Genomic DNA, 5,303 nt, shown 5'->3' with positions numbered 1-5,303 from the left:
ATCAGTCTAGATCCATCCAGCATCATGCAGAAGCATGTGTGGTGTCTTCCCTCATTCAGGGAGAAGGGGATTGCTGAGGCCTTGTCTTTTATTCTTGCTAAAGGGTTAAATCCAGTGCCTTATCGATTCCTGGTGCCTCACCCGATTATCTATGGTTTACTGACCAATATATTGTATTACTAGAGGGTTACTATCACCGTTTTATTGATTTCAGTCACTGAATAAAGCCTATTGCTAAGGCAAGTTCACAGCAGATCGGTAGAAAGTAAGGAGCAATCTCTACATTAGATGAAGCAAATCATGTCCAATCGTTTGTGCATTTATTTTATTTTTTGTTTTACTGCTGAAACTCACGAACCACTGACCCTTTATTCTCATTCTCATCCCTTTGAAAGGGAAATCGTGTAAAATGGTATATATTTTATTAAAGAGTTATAATTTCATATATCTCTTATTTGCAATTAAATTAAAATCTTGTTACAATGGATCCCAATGTGTCTTGTCTTCTCTATAACAGTGACGTACAACCCAACCCTCTTATCAGTGTTCAGCTCAAGATAGCCTTTCCGTAAATAATTGGGAAGGATATCATAATAATAATAATAATAACAACAACCACAATGATGATGACTGGACTGTAATAGTAATTACAACAACCAATAATACATGATCGTCTTTGTTATTTTCTTGGTGTAAGAATATATATATATATATATATATATATATATATATATATACATACATATATATATATATATATATATATATATATATATACATATATATATATATATATATATATATATATATATTATAATTCCCTGTTTAATAGAACATAAATCATATAGTCTAGAGTGTATTATATGCCAGAGAGATAATTGAATGATACTGTCTTTGGCATTTATGGCTCAATCATTTACACAGTCGAGATGGCCTGGGTAAGGATTACAGAAAAAATACCGATAATAGGAATATGTACAGGTATGTAAAAAGACCCCAGCTAAATACACTGTAAATGCAATAAATAATAATACTGGTGGTAATAATAATAAAAATAATAATAATAATAATAATAATAATAATAATAATAATAATAATAATAATAATAATAAATATGTCCATGACCATAAAATGAATGTGTTGTAATATATAAGTGGTATTTTATCTAAACAGAAAATGGAGAATAGACAGATACATTAATAGGTATATATATATATATATTTAGAGAGAGAGAGGTGATAGCTATATTCCCAAAATCCTTCTGCTATTTTGTCAGGACTGATCCTTCTATCATGCTGTCTATAGGTATAGAATATAGATGGCCATCTCTTGTGTCTGCCTTTGCTGGTGGTTCTCATTGTCCATGATAGAAGGAGGCTGACACTACAGTGTGCTCTGGGTCCTCCTCTCTAGAAGCCATATTGCCCTGTGCACATACTGTTTGGATTTTGTGGTTTTGTAAAGTGAACCGCTCCTGCAATGCTTCTCATCATGTCAATTATCCTTCTCCTTCTTCCCCCAATCAGGGACATTTTCTGACATGATTAGAAATGTCCATGATTAGAAGCTTTTCATCTAGCCCTGCATTCCTCCTCCTCCTCTTTCATTCTTCCAGCAGCATGTCACTGTAATAGGCTCCATAGAGGACCGTGACCTCACCGACGACGTGCTATTACTTATTATCATTATTAGATTTTCTAATGATGCACTTACAATAATTGTACTAAATCGTTTTATGGGTCATGATGATGACAAGTCAATGGAAATAAGACCTCATCGCCATAGTGATGGATAATCCACTGCCTGGAGGAGCAGTCAGTAATGGAGCTTGTCACTACTTGACAGCAATGTTCTGTCCTGTGCAGTGATCACCATTATTTACAAGAAGATAGACGGATAGTTAGGTAGATAGACAGACAGACAGACAGATAGATAGATAGATAGATAGATAGATAGATAGATAATTGGAGTGTAAAAACATTTATCCAATTTAATGTGTATAGAAGTATAACATACGCACACAGTGTAGATACATTCCAAATACATAGTTTTTTTTAATGGGATAAGAGATATATTCCCAATACCTTAAACAACGTTCTGCATTATAGATAGACTTGTATTATATGGAGAACTCAAATGATGACGAAGCAGATAGATATAACACTATCTATCTATCTATCTATCTATCTATCTATCTATCTATCTATCTATCTATTATCTATCTATCTGATTATATATATATATATATATATATATATATATATATATATATATGTCTATATTCAGATAGATAGGATTTAATAATGGCATCATATGTGTTACGTCATCGTATGGTTATATTCTAATATCTATTCATTTAATTTTAGATAGGTAAATATGTAATAAAACACACACACACACACACACACACACACGCGCGTGTATATACGTTCCAGCAATAGAATAGTGATTTTTCTTTAATGAGATTATACCCTAATATGACCCTAAATAACGTCCTGCAAAGTGTCAACCCATTAGGGAGTAAATCTCAAAAAGCAGACCTAACAAATTAACATTTATTGGCAAAAAAGAGTCAACACCAGGCTTTTATGATTCTGTAGGGGGCTATCAAGCCATTGCTCCAATGAGAAGCCCTGTCAGCCTCTGCCCCACCCCCTGCTAGAAATGACATGAAAGAGGACCATTTAACCTGCAGTAACACCAATTCCCCAGGCAGGCCCTGCACATAGATTTATGCATTGACCTGTGAAGGGAAATCGAGCCCTAAGCATATAGAACATTAGCAGCGAAGTCCCATAGCTAGGTAGGGATGATAGTGAGAGGGTGCTGAGTAATAATAATAGCAGAGTGTGTATGGAATATCATCCCCATCCCCAGACCTTAATAAATCCTTGGGAGGAACCAGTGTTTACACTGCAACCTCTAGTGATTTAATTAAATTGACTTCAGTTGTCAGAGAAGACAAGGTAATTGTGCTGCATGCTGTAGGCAGAAGGTGACAAGCATCAATGGGAGAGAAAACACAAGACACAATGGGGGCATTTATGACAAGTTATGCGCTGGTGCCTGCGTAGTAACCATTCTATTGTATGGTTTCATATTCTAAACCACAATGCAATCCTAGTGGGAGCCTGGTCTGCACTAATGGATGCCTGCTATATCCACAGTACAGAGCTCACTCTAAATATATCTGTGGAGGCAGTTCAGGAATATTCCAGTTGGGGTGGCTTCACACACAGCGTTTTTGAGGCAGTTTTTCAGCTAAAACTAGAAGTAAATTAAAAAGAAATAGAAAATCGAAAGGGAGGACTTTACATTTCTTTCTTGATGGATACCCTTCTGGCTTCTGCTTAAAAAAAGCTGTGTATGCATGCAGTCTTCTGCTTTTCTTTTTTTTCTTTTGTTTTATTATAAAAAAAATCATATTTTTATGTGTTTTATGGGTTCAACTTTTTATTAAAATGTAAGGCTGCATTCACACATTGGCTATGTTCACACAATGTCAAGGGAACGGACGTCATTTTAAACTGAGCCATTCAGTGATTTTCCCAGTCCGTGATTGTGGTCCGGTAGCTACCTCTGTGATCCGTACAAAACAGTCCGTTTTTTATCCGTTCCGCATCTGTGTCAGTTTTTCTCACAGATCAGTTTTGCAGCATTTTAATTTGCGTTGATAACATCACATCCGTACTTTTCACGGATGAACACGGACGTCACATCCGTGTACATCTGTGAAAAACACGGATCTCATTGATTTCTATGGGGAATCCATTCCGTGCTTCCGTAATGACATGTCCTATTTTTAAATGGAACAGATCACGGATCTGTGAAATCGCAGAACATCTGAATAGCCCAATGGAAAGCAATGGGCTGTAAAATTGGACAACTTCCGGACGAACAACTTCCCGGAACGTGTGAATGCAGCTTTGGAGATTTGTTATGTCCCATAGAGACATGCCTAAAACTTACTGTTTTCCATATTATGGGTTTCAAAAATTCAAAAATGTGTGTTCTCATGCTTTAAAAACCCCCCAAAAAACTCAGGTTGTTTATAGGGGGACATTTTTAAAGTCCAGCATTTTTTACCCCGGGCTTACAAATGTCCCCACAGCTCCGGAGCTCAGGGGACTTATATAGAGGCGCATTGCCTCTACATAAATCCCGATCGCACGGAACCGGTCCATGCAAACATTTTGAAACCTACGCCAGCTCAGAGCTGGCGTAGGTTTCAGTATAATTTTTCCACCAGAAAAATGATAAATGCGGTGCACGCAGAGGCCCCATAATGCCCCCTCTCCACCCCACTGGCGAAGGTGGCGCAGATGGGGCAGATGCGAAACAATTTTTCACAAAAATAGCATTTGCGAATATTTTTACGCCAATCTGCGGCTAGAAAAGGCATTTACGCCTTTTCACATATGTCCCCCATACTTTTCAAATGTGGGCAAAAAAAAACAAAAACAAACCAAAAGCTGACACATCGGGGGACAAAAATTTGGTGCATCATGGTTAGTACATTTGGGCTAAATACTGATTTTGTCCATGCTTGGGACAACTCACGCAAACAACCAAAAATCACAGTGTTGGGCTATGTTCACAAAATGTTTTTTCCCTCCATTTAAAATGATGTCCATCATTTGAGTTCAAAATGACAGATATCATATTGCAGTTTGGCCGCCCGTCAGTGCAATGACAGCTGTTGGTACATTATTCTAGTTTAGGTGGACTGATTGCCCTTTGGGCGTGTCTTTGACTGAAAAGTCCATTGAATTTAATAGTAAAAACAGTGAAAGGACAGTGAAAAAAGAAGAACCATGTGTGAACAACTAAAAAGATAACGTTCGCTGTTTGCAAAAGACGTCACAAAATAATTGACATAATCATTATTTTGACATCCGGAAAGACAATCTCCGCCATTTTATACACTGTGTGCAATGGAGGACCGTCATTCCATTTACTGCAGTGCATTGCACTGAAGTCAATTAAATCGTGATAATAATTGATGTCTTTTTTTTTACATTGTGTGAACATAGTCGTGCACTGCAGTGATCACACTGCATCATAGCTATTGTCAGTGAAGGAGATTGTGTCCCTTTGTGATCTTGGCCACTTTTTGGAGGCAGTGTGACCCCGTTCAAGGGCCTTATCTGTAATGCAATGTGTGACAACAGTATAATCTGGCGATTTTTGATTTGCCAAAATTTCTTTGTAGTCCTGGCCTGGCTTATAAAAACTGATGTAGACATGTCTTAAATGTTAGTCCAATGGGAATCTGAACCTCAGCACTCGTGTCATAATGGGGG

General features: G+C 37.1%; 1 protein-coding gene across 1 annotated transcript in view; it reads left to right on the top strand.

Moving 5' to 3' along the window:
* The window catches only part of MSX2 (msh homeobox 2), a 6,198-nt gene extending 5,717 nt beyond the window's left edge, over nt 1–481 (top strand). Inside the window, exon 2 of the mRNA XM_069954961.1 lies at nt 1–481. This exon is cut by the window's left edge and continues 774 nt beyond it. The gene's annotated coding sequence lies outside the window, so the exon portion shown is untranslated.
* The last annotated feature ends 4,822 nt before the right edge of the window (nt 482–5,303 follow it).

This window comes from Dendropsophus ebraccatus, chromosome 1 (assembly GCF_027789765.1).
Source record: "Dendropsophus ebraccatus isolate aDenEbr1 chromosome 1, aDenEbr1.pat, whole genome shotgun sequence".
Classification (NCBI taxonomy): Eukaryota; Metazoa; Chordata; class Amphibia; order Anura; family Hylidae; genus Dendropsophus; species Dendropsophus ebraccatus.
This window is presented reverse-complemented; position numbering and strand designations above follow the sequence as displayed.